The sequence below is a fragment of the Symphalangus syndactylus genome, chromosome 14 (genome assembly GCF_028878055.3).
Source record: "Symphalangus syndactylus isolate Jambi chromosome 14, NHGRI_mSymSyn1-v2.1_pri, whole genome shotgun sequence".
NCBI classification, from domain to species: Eukaryota; Metazoa; Chordata; class Mammalia; order Primates; family Hylobatidae; genus Symphalangus; species Symphalangus syndactylus.
Genome location: NC_072436.2, coordinates 45,946,983 through 45,964,325, shown reverse-complemented (window position 1 = coordinate 45,964,325; position 17,343 = coordinate 45,946,983). Strand labels below are relative to the sequence as shown.

Sequence of the window (17,343 nt, the reverse complement as noted above, 5' to 3'; positions counted from 1 at the left end):
TAGAGACAGGGTTTCACTGTGTTAGCCAGGATGGTCTCTAACTCCTGATCTCATGATCCGCCCGCCTCGGCCTCCCAAAGTGTTGGGATTACAGGGACGAGCGGCAGCTGGTTCTTTACAGTGTCACTGGGAGTCGAGGTGGCCGTGCTGTTTGTGTCCAAGCACAAAAAGAACCAGAGGATAGTTCCCCCGTCCTGGCCAAGGAGGCTAGTGGGAAGCTTCCTGAGATGTCTGTGGACACAGGAAAAAATTGTCTTTGTGTTGTCCTATGGGGAGACATGTGAGTGTAACTCCTGCTATTCAGACAGAGTCCAAAGTGACACGACCAAAAGACCGCCAATACAAAATCTAATGCCGCCTGCCCAGTTTTCCTTGTAACCTGAGTGGACCCACTGACAAGTTTCCCGCTGTGAACAGTAAAGGGAAAGGCTCAATCTCCAATAGCACCAATAGAGTGGAAGCCACAGGATTGGCTCTGAGCTGCCCCAACATCCACTCAGGTGTTTGCAGGTATGCCCAACCAGGGAGTCTGGGGCAACCCTGCCGAGGTTGAGTTTGCCTTTGTGCTTTATAAGCCGAAGCTTGGGAGAACCCGATCACACCCAAAATGTCATTCTGAGGGTCAGCAGAAGGTCGGGCGCGCGACTCCTGGTAAGTGCTGAGTCTATTTAGCCGTTCTCATTTGATGTGCTGAAGAAAATAAATGTGATACCTGGTAGCAGTGCAATACTTTTTGTCTAGATGATGCTCCAGGGAGACCCAAATTATTTAACTTGGGCGACTGATTCCCTGGACTTAATACTTTTTGCCAATTTTTTGTGTTTTCATAAACGTGTGTGTGTCCACTCTTTGCCCATCTGTCAATTTTCTCATTTACCTTCTGCCTTATTTGCCGTATGCTCACGTCCCTTCCACTGCGCATCTCTCTATCAGTTAATTAATCCATTCATCCAGCCAGCCTTTTATTGATCTTCTGTTGTATCTAGGGCAGTATGATTAGTGTTGTGGACTGAACGATAAATTACAAACAATCCCAGCACCAGGGATGAAAAAAAATATGTGTACAAATGACTCTAATAACAAATGATGCTTATTTTGAATCTATGTAATAACAGTAGTGACCATTAACTGAGCACGTGCTATGTGTCAGGCCTGGCTCTGAGCATGGACTCATTCCATCAGCCCTGGGAATGGCCAGTGGGCAGGCTGGGGACAGGATGGGAGTTCGGGAAGGCTGGGAATGTTGTCTTGGGCCTGTCTGGAAAGGTCTCTGCCTTTGGAGACTTGGCCACCAGCCTTGGAGGTGGCCCTGGCCGCTGCTGGAGTGTTGCATCTGCTCCTCTCTAGGCATGAGATGCTGAGTCAGTTCCTTTAGCTCAGACTCATCCACACCTTTAGGAAAAGGAGGTAATGCCGGCCTCACACGGTTATGAGAGTGAAATTACACTCCACATAGCTGCCTCAGGGTGAGGCCTGATAAGCACCGTGTCTCTGTGGTGGCTGTGGCCTGGCCTGACTCTCCTGGATCCCAGGGCAGGGCTTCCTGTCTCCATCGCTGTCTCTTATTTCTCTGCCTCCTCCAGGCCCAGCTTCTACTCTCTCCTCCCTTCTACCTTCCCCACGCATTGCTTCCTTCTGGGTTTGTTCCCCTCTGCCTCTCTTGGGCCAGTGCCTTCTGCCAGCCCTTCTCCCACCCTAGCCTTAGGCCTTAGGCTGACTCCCTTACCTCTGCTGCTCAAGCACCCTCCTTTCTAAAGCATGGTGATAACAGCACTGTCCAGACTTGAAGGAGGAGACCTGCGAAACTTCAGCTGGCGTGGTGCCCTCCAGGTGCTCCCTGGCCTTGGTGGCTCTCGATGGGGGTGAGCATATGCCCTGCTTTCCTCTCTTCTGCCCTTTGCTGCGACTCCTCTGCTGTGTTGCTCTGCCTGCTGCAGGCGTGGTGGCACTGGGCAGCTGCTGTTACTCCCACCGTCCTCACCTTTGACCGTCAGCCCTGAGCACTCAGCTGGATTTGTCTTTTCTGGGTTGGTTGTCCTCACACTGAAGGAAGCTCAGCTCAGTGCCGTGGAAGGGGCAGGACCCAGCCTCAGCTCTGACATGGTCATATCTCGTAGGCTCGGGCTGAGTCTTCCACCTGCAAGTGCAATGGACCGAACTTTTGTGTCCCCCAGAAATTCACATGGTGAAGCTCTAACCCCCAGTGTGACTGTATTTGGAGATGAGTCCTCTGAGGAAATAGGGTTGAGGGGCCCCCATAATGGGATTCCTGCCCTTCTGAAAAGAGACAGCAGAGAGCTCTCTCTGCCACTTGAGGACATAGCGAGAAGGCAGCCGTCGGCAAGCCAGAAAGTGGCCCCCATCAGACTCTGCTGGCACTTGGATCCTGGACTTGAAGCCTCCAGAGCTGCGAGAAATGAATGCCTGCTGTTGAAACCCCCAGCCTATGGTCTTTTATTAGGGCTGCCTGAGCTGATTCAGGCGGTGAAGCTACCTCAGTCTCTCCCTGCGGTGGAGACTCCATCTCATGGGGTGTCGCGGTGCACTGGTGACCACTGCACCCCCCCGACAGGAGCGTCTCCACTAGCCAGGTTCCTTCTTGCTGGAAACAAGGCCCATCTTGATGACCGTGAGGGAGTGGGTGGATGGGAAGATTACGGCCATAACTTGTTGTGCTTTAATTTTGGGCTACATCCATGTTATAAGATGATCTCATTCTGTTAGAAACATGTGCATATACCACCCTCCCCCTGCCCCCCCTCCGACTTGTAGATCCCTGGCCCATTGGCAGAACTGAGTAGACCTGGGCTTCCTGCCCTCCTGGGCTCCACGTGCCACCAGCCAAGGACAAATCAGAGTTGGGATGTGTCTCCTTCCAAGGTTGGATCTGCTTGGATCCATTTTGGATGCAAAAATGAGGGTGCTAGCTTTGAAAAAGCTTCTCAATTTGACTTTCTTTTCACTTCTCGTTAAGTGTAGGGGATTAGAAGTGAGAATTGGGGAGGAAGGAGGCCAATTCTAGATAAGTTTTTTCATCAGTTATGTGAATTGGAGATAAAAGTTAGAAAACCTAGGTACTAGTGCTGTCTTTTGCTTAAAGGATTTTTGTGCCCTTGAAACTTCTACACCCATAAAATGCATTTTCATAGAGTTAAAGCCATTGCTTAAAAGTAGGTTAAAAGGAGAGGGAAATTCTTTTCTCCATTTCTGTCAACGCCATTGAGATGATGACGTTTCAGTCTTTTTTCCATGCTTAGGTTTCCTTTTTCCTCTGGTTTGTATATTTATAATCATACTCTATCCAAATGAACTTTTCTCATTAATAGGGATTCTTCAGAAGTAATACAAGCAATATATATTTTTATATTTAATATATCTATAGTTGTACTATATTATTAATACAATTATTATACTGTATATTACTTATGTATAGGTTAAATAAGACACTTCTATTGGCCAATGCAGAACTTCCTAACCTCTAAATGCCTTCTCCTAGAGTTTTCTATTTTTTTGTTTTCTTTCAATATGCTTTATCCATAGAATGCATAATTTTTTTTTTGTTTTCCTTCATTCGTTTTCTTCATTCTTATATAGCTTAAATCAGTTACAAATAAGCCACTGTAATCCAATACTCTGTACTTTAAACAAAAGCTATCTGTGTTAATTCTGTTGTGTTTTGACAGAGGGTGACTAGTCAGGGCAGCGGATCTCTTATCTGCTGGTTTGGGTTTCTAAAAATGTATTCTGGTTGCATTCAACTTTTTAGAATTCTAAACTGATATAGACAAATTGTTATTTAAAACATGGTATGACTGTGAATGATTTAATGCACACTTCTCTGCCAATCTCCCCCTCCCCCGATGCCCGCAGCCTCACTTGTACTCAGAGGGTTCCAGCGCCCAAGCGAGCCCCACCCACCTTCCTCAGCTGAGGGCCTGGGACCCTCGGCTCCCATAGTGGGTGTGAGAGGCCAGATTTGCAGTTAGATGTGGCACTTCACATCATTTTTTTCTGTTTCTTTTTTTTGGAGACAGAGTCTCACCCCATTGACCAGGCTGGAGTGCAGTGGCGTGATCTCGGCTCACTGCAAACTCTGCCTCCCAGGTTCAAGCGATTCTCCTGCCTCAGCCTCCTGAGTAGCTGGGATTACAAGTGTGCACCACAATGCGCAGCTAATTTTTGTATTTTTAGTAGAGATGGGATTTCGCCATGTTGGCCAGGCTGGTCTCCCAACTCCTGGCCTCAAGTGATCCACCCGCCTCGGCCTCCCAAAGTGCTGGGCTTACAGGCATGAGCCACCTTGCCTGGCCTCACAGCCTTTTTTCAATGAGAAAAACATTAGCCTCCTTTGTTACACATAAGAGAATTATTTCTAGTTGAAGGGATGTTTCCCTGAGTCTTTCTGATGAAAACGATCCTCTTGCTACATAAAATCCTTATAGGAGCAATAAAACCTGCCTTCGGAACGAGCTGTAAAGCACTTATTGTCCATCATCATCTGCTGGTGAGGACCTTGCTCCCCGGCTTGTGATTCTCAAACCCCCTTAGGCTTGCTCCCGGTTAACGGGAGGGCTTTTTCTGGCACAGACTGCTGCCCCACACACCCCCAGTTTCTGCCTCAGTGGTCTGGGGTGGGCCCCAGTAATTTGCATTTCTAAAAAGTCCCCAGGTGATGCTGGTGCTGGCCAGGGCACACCTCACCATCAGATAATGAACAGGTTGGATATGAGTGGTCGCCAACTAAATGTTCACGAATGGATGTTGTGTTTTGCCATCACTGCCTGGAGGGGGACAGGGGAATCAGAGTCCAACACTGTAGAATGTTCATGTATTGAGTGCAAAGGAGCAGAATTGGCTTGTCTTCAAAACATCTTAATTTTTATTGCTTCTACTTTGTGGAATGTTACTTCCTATTTGTAGAACGAGAAGAATTAAAAGTTGATTTGTGAGCTAAAAATACAGGCAGCCGTTTCTTCTTCATCAAAGCCCACAAATAGACCTGAACATTTAGACATAAAAGTAAACCGTTAGAAATAGTGTGCATGTCATTAGGATCTGTTGATTGGATTAAAATGACAGACTCGTTTCTTGGCTTCCTGCAGCTCTCGTCATTGCCCACCACCTATTTTTAGCAGATCTTGCCCTGCTGACTCAGAGTGGGAACAGTTGCTGAGCCCTGGGCTTCTCAGTGCCATAGGCTTGCAAGTAGCCTGACTCTTAGGATGGGTAGCCCTCTATGCCTGGGCACCAGGAGAGGCTGTGCCTGTGAGGAGACCCCTCTGCAGGCAGCCTGGGAGCCTGGCCACCCCCGCCTGCCCCATTTCTTGTTACTTCACCCACTGAGACGAGCCACCTCTGGAGGCCTCGTTTCCTGGGCCCTTTGAGAAGTGTGCCAGGTGTTGCTGCCTGGAGTGTCATCACTTGATGTGAAATCTTACTGCATCCCCCGCACCTGTCCTCATCTTAGGTGAAGGCATCAGGCCAGGCCCTTAGTGCCTCCTGCCTCTGTTCTGGGCACCCTTAGGGGAGAAGTGTACATGGGTGGAGCTTGTCTTCAGGAGACTGTACCTCTTTCTTTAAGGCTGCTGTCCAGGTGGGTCTCTCGCTGCCAGCTGATGCACATAGGCAAGACTTGAGTGGAGGGAACGGCCTTTGAGCTGTGCCTGAAGAAGGAAGGGTATGGCAGGTCAGCCCGAGGCAAGGGAGGAAAGTCCTCATCCTGCAGGGCTTGGCGAGGAGCCAGCCAGAGCCCAACCCCTCCCCTTTATATCACACACAGATGCACACTGCCAGGGGAGTGCTCCTCATGTTAGAATCTGCAAGAGTTGGAAGGCACTGCTTAGAGTTGTCCGCTCCCACTCAGGAAACTTTGGGGCTCTGGAAATGCCCATGAGCAACACAGCTGAGAGGGTGGGTACTGTATGTGGGAGCCACTTGGAAGCCCCTGCGGCTCTGGGCTCAGCCGCTCTGCACCCTCATTTTCTCATTTGTTAAATGAAGAGGTGACAGCGGAAGATCTCTAATCCTTCCTTTCAGGATTTAAATTCTAGTAATTCGTAAGAGAATGTTGATTCATCTGGAGAAACCCGAGGCAGTGATGTAAATTACTGCCACACTGATAAGAAACTGGTCATTTTTCACCTCTCCCATGTAACCTCTGTGCCTTCACGTTTTTCTCTTAACTCCAGAAGAAGAGTGACCAGGCTCGGTGGCTTTCACGATGGGAGGATATACAATGTAAAGTGCTTAACAACAATGTAGGGAGCGCACCCTCGCCCCGTCGCCGTGCTTACCGGCCAGAGTGCTGCTGCAGATTTCTCTTCGCTCACTGTCTTTGGGATGTCCTTATTTGTTCTGTGTATTACAGTGTAGTTTATTGTGTGTTTTTAGAGCACTCTTGTGTTAATTTAAACTTCTCTAGAGCAAGGAGCATTTCGAACTGACTCCGTAATAGATCTGATCGTAGTGACCTCTTGAAGTGCTTGGATACAGGGTTTCGTTTTTCTACTTGACAATTCAGGCAAATCAGTGGTGTACATTCTTCGTAGAGCTTGTGAGTTTTGTCTATAATTTGATCCATGTAAACATGACGCAGCTGCTGGTGGTGGTTGTGTTTTGATAGGCCACTCAATATTTTCGTATCTGTTGTGTATTTAACACCCAAATAAATTATCAAGATTTTATCGAGTGAACTGATTTTTCTTTTTGGGAGGAGCAGAGGTCAAGCTACCAAAAATGTTTTTTTGATTTTCTGTGTGTGTGTTTTTTAAGCATAATCAGAAACAAAAGAAAGAGCCTTAATGGGTTAGCAGTTGATTCTGAAAAGCAAGCTGTTGATTGTGTTGTGGGCTCTGCACAGAGCCGTGGGAACGCTTCCCCAGTCCTGCCTTGGTGACCGGAGAGATGGATGAGACTTTGGAGACCCCTCCTGCTCAGCCTCACCACTGACCCGCTCCATGCCCTAGGTAGGGAGGTGCTTTGCTCGCCTTCATATGTAGAAGATGGTTTGCTGCTTGGTGGTTTCTGATGGCCCTTTCAACTATCACATTTTATGATGATCTTGACATTCTTTGTAAGATGTGATTTCTTAGTTGTCAAGATCATCATATTCAGTGTAGTCCTAAGGTAGAATCAGAATAAATTGCCCAGCTTCAGCAGTTATCAATTAATGGCCAATCCTTTAAGCCCCTATAGACTCTAACAGATTATTTCTGAAGTGAATTCCAGACGTCAATTCCTGTCATCTGTAAATATTACAGAATTTCAATAACAATAATTCCTTAATATTACCAAGTATGCATTCAGTGTTCTGATTTTCCCACCTGTCTCAAAATGTTATTTACAACTGGTTGTTAAAGTCAGGATCCATGTAAGGTCCACACATGCGGCTGAATGATCTATTGATTTGTCCAAACTTTTTTTTTTCCCTTTCTCCATGCCAGGTGATTTGTTGGCAGAACCAGGTCTTTTGTCATTTGGGCTTCCCACAGTCTGCAATGTGCTGACTAGCTCCCTGAACTTCCTAGAAACTGCACATCAGATCCAGAGCCAGTCTGGTGCCATTTTCTGGCAAGGCTGCACCTTAGGTGGTATGTGTGCGTCTATCAGGCCGAGGCCCATGTGTGCAACCCGGATGGCCATGGCCTCCACCTGTAATACACAGGGGTTGCAAAGTGATGATTTTCTGATTCTGTCACTCCTTCTGCACTTGCTAGCCAGGTGAGGAGAGTACTTGTCAGCTATTACCCCAACGTGCAGTTTAGATGGGAGTCTTTCCCCTTCTTACCAACCAAGTCAACTTTTCCCTAATGGTGGGATTCTTTCCTGTCCTGTGGCATGAAGCCAACCCATGAAACTGAAGGTGAGCATCAAGCAGTGCAGGCTTTATATGATAGCCATGGAATTGAGAAGTGGCAGTGTGGCTCACAAATTGGCTTCTCAGTCCATGAGAGGTGGGAAGCCACAGATGTAGGACATCTTTAACGAAGGGGTTGGGCATTAAAAGCCAGGAGAGGAATATTCATGTATTTTCTGGGAATGGCTGGAGGGTGTCTGGAAACCAGAGTGCTGCCTGCTTTTTTGTCCCCGTATGGTTTCTTGTCATTGTCATGGTGATTGTCAACTGTCATGATCCTAGTGGGAGTGTCATTTAGCATGGAAATGAGATGATAATGAAGTTAAAGGCTCTTCAGAGGTCAGGTGAGCTGCCATCTTGGATCCCACTGGTTTCAGCTGGTCTGGTTAGGCAGGGAGCTTCTGACCTCAGGCATCCTGTTTCTGAGACAAGTAGAGTTAAGGCAGGGTAGAAATTCACCTAGGTCATGTACGCATTGCACTGGCTAACGTGTTTATTTGGCAGTTTTCAGAGTAAATAGTTCTGGTTCCCCAGTATCCACCAAAGTGTGCAATGAATTTGTTTATTTCTTTGTTTTTAGTAGTAGTCGTGGGACTATGATTTAAGATATGTTGGATGCATTTTTATCCACTGCAGTTGACACCCTCATTGCTGCTCAGGTTGCCCCAGCCTTGGCCGGTGACAGCTGCCTTAGGTGGCCTTTGTGTTCTCTTGCCAGGTGCCTGTAGTCCTTGGTAATCACACCGGAAAGCAGGGAGCTGTGGGGGCTCCAGGCTCCTTCAGACAGTGCCTACCCCAGCTGGGGTCTGCATGCCTTCAAAGAACCGTGGCGACCACTACAGTTTGTGGGTTGCTTCTGGCTTGGTCATTGTGTCTGAGCCTTTTCAGTGGATAAAAGCTTTTTTTGTTTGGTTTGGTTTGTTTTTAAACATAAATTCACATGATAATTCTAACTGAAAATTAAGATTCTAAAATACTGTATCTTTCTCTTTTTTTTTTTTTTTTTTTTTTTTGAGAGAATATCACTCTGTCACCCAGGCTGGAGTACAGTGGTGCCATTTCGGCTCACTGCAACCTCCGCCTCCCAGGTTGTGGTGATTCTCCTGCCTCAGCCTCCCAAGTAGCTGGGATTACAGGCGTCTGCCACCACGCTGGCTAATTTTTGTGTTTTTAGTAGAATTTTCTAAAATTTCACCATGTTGGCCAGAATGGTCTCAAACTCCTGACCGCAAGTGATCTGCCCGCCTCGGCCTCCCAAAGTGGTAGGATTATAGGCGTGAGCCACCGTGCCTGGCTGAGTTATTTGATTTTATATTTCCTTTATGCTGAAAATCTTTGTCCCTAGGATCGTTTACGTAATGACTTTTTTGCTTGCTTGTGTATTTTATTTATATACAGTATATATAAATGTTTAAAATAACCCCACCAATATAATTGCCAACCATATAAGTACTGAGAACAACTGAAAATGTTTTTGTCCTTAGGGTTTATCTCACAGGGGAAATACAGTCAGATTATTATATTTCACAGTCTTTCAGGATAATTCCTCTCTATGCTTAAGCCACCAACTCAATTTATAGTTTAGTTTGTTTCATTCTGCTTTTAATTTTTGGTCTTTAAAAAAGTTAATAGTTTATTATTTTATTTATTTATTTATTTATTTATTTATTTTTGAGATGGAGTCTTGCTCTGTCACCCAGGCTGGAGTGCAGTGGTGCAATCTCGGCTCACTGCAACCTCCACCTCCTGGGTTCAAGCTATTCTCCTGCCTCAGCCTCCCAAATAGTTTATTATCTAAACTATTCACATGGTTCCGCAGCCAAAGATGGTTATGTCCAGAGAATGATTATTTTGTATGACTACTCTCTATCCTCTTTTTTCCCTACTCTTTTCCATCACCATTTTTAAAAGATGTTTTTTCTTTCCCCTTTTTATTTCTTGCTTTTTAAAAAAAAGTTTTATTTTTTAGAGCAGTTTTAGTTTCACAGCAAAACTGAGCAGAAGATACAGAGATTTCGCATATACCCAGTTCCCCCATGAGAACTAGCAACATCCCCGACAGGGTGCCGCATTTATTTCTATGGGTGAATTTGCATTGACAAAAACCAATCACCCAAAGTCCAGGGTTTATATTTGGGGTCACTCTTTGTGTTGTGCATTCCATGGGTTTGGACAAATGTATAATAATATTTATTGCTTTTTAATGTGAGCAAACACATATGTGTATACAGTGATATATTTTTAATATTTTTTTCCTCAAATAAGCAATAGCATACTCTATACACTTTTCCCAAGCAAGAGTTCAAAGATGGTTTTCTAATTATATGGTATATTGTAACTTAATCATGATATTAAGTTAAACTGAATGGGCCTGTTTATTTAGTTATTTTGGAAGGGGTAATTATAACAACTGCTGCATAAATATTTGAGTCATATTCCAAAAGAGTTAGAAAATACATGGATATTCCTGTCTTATTTTTGCTGTTAACAAACTTGGTCTATTTAGTTTACATGTATGCTGGGTCAGTGGTTCTCAGCCAGGGTGATTTCATTCTCCAAGGGATATTCAGCAGGCAGTGTCTGAGGCATTGTTGATTGTCACCAATTTAGGCAGGGTGTGGATTGCTGCTAAACATCCTACAATGAAGGGGACAGCTCCACGGCAAAGAATTACCCAAATGTCATTATGCCCCTGGTGAGAAACGCTGCTCATGTTCAATCAGGCATTTGAGTTATTATTCCTCCCTCTAGACCTCTCCCTCCTCCCTAACTTCCTTCCTTCGCCACTTCCTCTCATCTTCCATCCTCTCTCATCTTCCACGCGCCCTCCCCCCAGTCTTTTTCAGTAAAACTAGGTATTTACATCTAGGACTTTAGGAAAACATGAATCATTTAAAATGAAAAACATCAATGATATATTCTTTATTACCAGTCTTGTAAAAAGAGCAAAACAGTTTAGCATTTGAAAGCTCTATTGTAGTTTGCTCTGGTATAAATCATATGTGCAATCAAACTTTTTTTGGAAAGCTAATTCTGTTTTATGATACAGGTCTCAAGAAGGCAGAATTTCATTAGGTGCATGCACATGGAATACCAACTGCAGGGATGAAAGTGACTGAGGTTGATAGTCTATGAATTGGCCGCCCTCTGGGCACTGTGGCTTCAGGGTTGAAAGACAATCACTTGCAGGCGTGTGTAAGTATATGTGGCTGGTGGGCAGAGTGGTGGCTTTGCTGCTCTTGCAAGGCTGTTTTGTCATTGGTGGCACACAGGAGAGTGCTGGGGATTTGTGTCAGTTTATCTTATCTCTGTACTTCCTGTTGCCTCACTTTAGGATCTTAAGAAATATTCAATTTCCACTAAAAAGAGGAGTGAATAATTCAATGTTTTTGCTGTTTTAAGGGTCATGTATGTAAATATGGATGAATGGGGGCATTGGAGCAGGGAGCACATGGGGTGTTATTGGCACTGGTTGCAGAGAGGGCCTGGGGACATGAGTGTGTGGCACAGAACTCAGGTGTTCAGATGGGCAGCGTCTGGACTGAGCCGGGGAGCTGGAAGGCTGGAGATGGTGCTTTTTTTCCTTTTGCATTTGGCAATGAAGAGTATCCCGCAGTTTAGTGTCATTCCAGAAGTTCTCGGCATCACGTTTACTCCCTTTCTTTTTTTTCCCTTATGCTTTCTCATACCTCTATCAGATGAATTAAATGAATTGGAAAAATAACTAATCAGCATTTCTCTTTGACGCAGGTAAATGCAGTATACATTTGATTCCATGGAGAGGAAATAGATATAATTAGAACACTTATAGACATTAGTGGTGACAGTTCACAGGTTAGTCTGCCCTCTCAGGAGTTGGCTTGATAAAATAAATTTTATTAAGTGTGTTACCTGTAAGTGTCAGCACTTATCTGTGGTTGGTTCAGTACCGCTAGCTGGGGTGAGTGTTTGCTATGATGATGGTAACAAGCATAGTCTTGCAGAAATGGATTTAGTCATCACAATCCCTTCTTTATTTTAACTTTATGTCTCTAAGACATAAAAATTTATAATCCTTTTTAGGCCTTTGACTCACAGTTTGTACCACTATCTTTTCTTTCAGCATCTTCCCCACCCACAAGAAAAAAGTTGACATTGATTTCTAATCTTTTCTGTCTGGCCAAATTCAGGATCTTAGAAAGGACACCCCTATTTCAGCTCCTATACTAGTGTTTTAAGGGGAACCTTTAAAATGGGATTCTGAAGCCTTGGCTGATTTTTCTTTTCTGCACAGGAAATAAAAACCAATTTGTGCTATTTCTGGGTGGTGTGTGTTGAACTCACAGTTCTAGGACCGGAAGAGACTGCCAGCCATGCGGTTCCATATTGTGCAGTGCAAGGGCAGAAATGGTTTCCAGGTCTTTCTAAGGGGGAAAAAATCAATATGCCCAAGCAGCAGGCTGCCAGGCTGTGCAGACTAGCAGAAGGGAGGTTCTTAAATTCTCTGCACACATGTGAGGGAGGCTGCTCTCTTGACAGCGTCTTAGGGTCAGGGTGGCTGGAGTGGGGCGTGGAGCCTGGTCTGGTTGGAGTCCCTGTGTGGCCTGTTGGAGATGAGTGTAGTAACAGTGGGGCAGGAAGTGGCTGGATTTGCAGCGACTGTGTGGAGCCTCCCTGTTTAGGCTTAGTGAGCTGATGCAAAGTCTTTCGTAACCATGATCAGTTAAAACAAAACGCGTGACGTTGTGGCCTCCTGTCAGCTTTTGCCCTCCTGTAGAAACAAGATGCTTCTAGAAAGCCAGTTTGTAAATTTGGCATGAAAAAAACCCTTTCAGCAATTTGGTGTGGACTCTGCTTGTTAATTTATGGCTTCGCAACTTTTTTAAGCTACTGGCTCTAACAGCAGATCTTTAAGTGTTTAATCGTCCCAAGTCAGGTTTGACTGTGGGCTGACTAGCTGTAGTGATCTGATTTGGTTCATTTCCTAGGAGAACGAAATTATAACCACATTTTTATTAATTTATGGTTTTGATCCATCTATTTTAGACTCAAATCATCCCCTGCTTCCAGAAGATGTGTTTTTGAACATAAGTATCTTTAGGATTTAATATTCTATGAAAGGAGTAGGAGCTAATGTTCGCTTGTTGTAATGTTTGTTTTCTTCTGATATGATGATTTTGTTGAAAAAATGTATTTGAAAGAGTAACGTGTAGGTAAGAAATAAGTTAGCCAAAACCATACTTCAAGGGAAGCCTCCCTCCTATCCTAGAAGCCCAGATAGCCTCACCGTGGCCTCTTGTTTGTACATCCAGAGTATTCTTGAAACTGGGTTACCTGAGTCATTTTTTTTTTCTTCTTTCAGTGTTCTCCTTTTTTCTTTTTATAAAATGAAGAGATCTGTCCACAAGTCTAGCTTTTAACAATGAGAAAAAACACTGAATTGTACACTTTAAACAGTGAACCAGTTTGGGGTCTGGTTTAGAGAGAAGAAATAAGGGTTAAAATTGTTTTCATCTTCCATATCTGATTCATATAATCAGATATGAATAGTGAAGTTCCCCAAAGGTACATGTAAGCTTGGATTAAAGAAAAAATATATGGATTACTTCGATGGGGGAAGCCTGTGGTTAACCCACTGAGGTTGCTGGTGATTAAGTTTATGTGGATGGTGAATCTCAACAGAATGAAAATAAACTGCGGGTGTCTGCTTTGAAGCAGATGAACCAGGCAGCAAAGCAGTAGCTATGGTTCTTCATGATAAATACATTTAGGGAAATTGATACAAAGTGTTCTTACCTTATTTTTCTGAGTTGTTCGCCGAGCTTCCTCAGATGTTAACATCTTAACCACAGTACAGTTTTGAAAATCAGGAAGTTATACCAGGTTGTTGTCATCACGCTTTCTGATCTCCAGTGGTCTGAAAGGTGAGAGGTGATATCTTAGTGTCATATTAGTGAGGTTCGGATGTCCCTTTGCATCAGTTTGAAGGCCTTATATTTTCTTACCTGGTTTTCCTTGGCCCACGGTTTTCTTGGTGTGCTGGTCTTTTCTTGTGTCAAGTTTAAGAAGCTCTCGCTGTGTCCTATCTGTCCTTCGTGTCCTAAGTTGTGAATGTTTTCTCCTAGCTTTTTATTTGCTTTGGAATCTACCTGTGGTATATTTTATCATGTAAGAAAAATTTTTATATTTATGTAGTTGAATTCATCCCTCTTTTATGGTTTCTGGAATTTGAGTCCTAGGTTTAAAAAAAAAAGTTCTTCCTTCAGGGTTATAAAGGGTGTTTTCCATACGTCCTTCTATACTTTTACTTTTTCATTGTAAATCTTGGATGCCTTTGGAATTTATCCTGTTGTGGGTGTGAGATGTGGCTCCAGCTTTCTTTCAGATGGCCATTTATTGAGTAGGCTGTCTCTCCCCTGGGGAGTTGAGATAGTGCCTTTATCGTATACTGAATTCCCAGAGGCCTCTGGGTCTGTTTCCCATGTTCCTGCTTCCTAGTGTTTCGTTAGTCTGTCTCTTTATCTGCCACACCAAACACGAGCTTATGAGTTATTTGAAAACTTCTATTATTTCAAAGCAGAAAAACAAAACAGAATACCACTATATGAAAGCCTATAAAAAGCTAATTACCATGTTTACATAAATGGTACAATAGCAGCCCAAAGGTCACTGGATTGTTTTGGCATGGAGGGATGCTTCCCTCTACCTCAAGCCTAAAAGTGGTTAAGATGGATCCATTTCAAGAAGCCATTGATCCTACCTGGCCTTCCCCTCCGCCATCTTGCCACTATGTTCTTGGCTATGGAGACAGGATCAGGGAATTTTATTGAAAATCATTAATGATATAACTTTTTTTAACAGTGAGAGAAACACTCAAACACTACATTTTGCAGAGTTTGTAAGAATCCCTCCCAGGAGTTTCCTTTGGTCAGCGTAGCTTCTGGTAATAAGGAAATCTGTCATTTGGAAACGCCATCTTTGATCATGTGGCATCATTAGATGTGTCTTTGCACCAGCATTTGACAGAGACCATGACAGTTTTCCTCCTGAGCCCTTGCTTTGTGAGAAGAGAGGGTCAATGCAGCCATGCAGCCTGGCTGCACCATATAGTTTGGCTCTCCCTAGTCTCCGGCACGGGGGCCACAAGCCCAGGGTGAACACCAAGGAAGGGCTCCTGAGTCACCAGGCTCCGGTTCCAACTGCACACCTTGTTCTCTGTCTTCCCTGTGCACGCCACCTAATTCTCTGCTGTGAACGGGGTAATGAGGTGTCGTCTTGTTGTAAAGATTCGTTGAGATAGTGCATGAAGAGGGCCTAGTCTGGTCTGTGGTACCCAGGATAGGGTTGGTAAATGATTGCCATTAGCATTCATCTGTTTCCTTTCCTCTTTAGAGCATGAAATTCTGAGGTGCACAGTTCCTGAGCTTTAAACTTGAGTGCTGAAGGCCAAGGAAAATAGAATACAATTCAGGATTACGTGAGAGTGGCATATGTGTGTGTGATTAGCCCATAGAAGGCGGAAACCCAGCTGAGATGGGGTTAGTCTCAAAGTTCTACTAAGGCCTAAGAACAAGAAATGTTCATCCTGTTTTTGGTCTGTTTGAGATAAATGGACCCGAGAGAGTGGGTTTGGTGCTTGGTTTCTGATGGGACCAGTTGCAGGAGCACATTGATCAACTTTCATGAACATCTGTGTTTTGTTTTGTTTGTCAAAAAGAAGAATCTTGAAAGTAGAGCCTTCAGAACAAATGTCATGAAGAAGGAATTGAAGCTCAACATGGGAGAAAGTGAGTGGGAGAGCACCTTGCTGCTTTTCAATCCAAGCTTGAGGTTCCACGGGATTACAGTCCAGGTAGTTGGCAGAAGACCCGTTAGTATTCTTTGAGGGGCCTTGAAGGAGAGGAGAAGTGTGAGAAGATTGGAGACAGGCAAATGTTCTAATTTTCTAAATGTAGAAAAAAGCAGAAGCAGGGAAGAGATACTTAAACAGATTACTGAATGGAGATGAAAGCTGGGCGTGCTGAGCCCGTCAGCATTTCTTCTCTTTGATGCAGTGTGGCTTGATGTCTGCAGGGTGTCTGGTGAGGTTGGACCCTCTTAGGTGAGTGTCCCATAAATCTGTGGTGTTAATATGCCTCCTTACCCTGGGACCTCCCCTCCAACCCTGGTCACTGGCTAGAGGCCTGCCAGGCTGTCATCTCCTTGGGGACAGGACTGTGATCATTTGCCCCCTTGTTGGACGTCATTGTAGAGATCCCCCAGCCGCAGCCCTTATGTCTGTTGACCAGCTCACTCGGCTTGCCTCCCCCCTCCCCCATGTCATCGTGTGCACCAGCACATGGTTGAGGGATGTGCTTTTTTCTTTTTTTTTTCTTCTCACCGTCTATTTACACAAAACAAAGTGCACAACATTAACAGAAAAGAAGAAAGACTGAGGGACAAAGCATGGCAGAGACCTTTGTCACGTGCTGGCTGTAGCAGTCGAGTGAGGAGAGGGGCCCATGGCACAAGGCAAGCTGGAGTTAGGAGGAGGGATGGTCTGACCTGCATCCGCATTGTCTTGCTGCCTCCTGCTTGGCTTCTTATCTACCCTGTGAGAGCAGCCTCGGGATTGTTCTTTGGCAAGCTCATCCCAAGGACTGGGTGTTTGGGGGCAGAGTGGCCCTCGGTTCAGTCCCTTTTATAATGAGAGTCATTTTCGTGTCCACTCGGGGGAACAAAGTGACATTTTCTGTGAGTGTGCACCAAAAGCACGTGGGACTTTACAGGGCGCTTTTTAGAGTATCCAGCTCTAGAGTTAGTCAACTTGCTGAGAGAAAGTGATGGAACTGGCATTGCATTCCAAAGCCAGTGTGTGTTCACCAGCTCAGGCTGCAGGCCCATATCCCTGCATGGAGAACTGTTTTGTAGATTGGTAGCAATTGGACAGCCATGCTCTGTCACCTGCTGGTTCAGTGCTCCTCCAGGAAGGCCTCAGATGCCTACTGCCTTTGACCATGATTTGTATAGCAGCTTGGATGAAGAGCTGGAAACCTGCTTATCAGATTTGCAGACGATTCATGGTTAGAGCAATGGGGATCATCTGGGAGTGAGCCAGGATTTAGGACTCTTGAGAAGCTGAACAATGGACGGAAACTGATATGATGAAGTGGAACGGGAAGATGTGCACGCACCCTCTACCTCTACTCAGAAATCACTTGCCCAAATGTGGTATGGGAGGGTGGGCCCACTGTGCAGGGATGGTGCTGCCTGCAGAGGCATCCTTAACATGCCTTTAGCATTGCATTTCCATTTTCCATAGTGGACATCTGTCTTAGTCTGTTTGCATTGCTATAAAGGAATACTTGAGGCTGGGTCATTTATAAAGAAAAGGGCTTATTTGGCTCACGGTTCTGCCGGAGGTACAGGAAGCATGGTGCCAGCATCTGCTGCTGGTGAGGGCCTCAAGCTGCTTTCCACTCATGGAGGAAGGTGAAGGGGGCCGATGCGTAGAGATCCCATGGCGAGAA

General features: G+C 44.9%; 1 protein-coding gene and 1 long non-coding RNA gene across 6 annotated transcripts in view; one reads left to right on the top strand and one right to left on the bottom strand.

The window, feature by feature from the left end:
• NCK2 (NCK adaptor protein 2) overlaps nt 1–17,343 on the top strand; it is a 151,107-nt gene that overhangs the window by 41,549 nt on the left and 92,215 nt on the right. The window lies entirely within an intron of this gene.
• Nucleotides 4,867–13,771, bottom strand: LOC129461562 (uncharacterized). The gene is made up of 3 exons (XR_008650594.2): nt 13,631–13,771; nt 5,569–5,663; nt 4,867–4,999 (listed from the first exon to the last, which is right to left on the bottom strand). It is a non-coding gene; the product is annotated as an uncharacterized lncRNA (long non-coding RNA).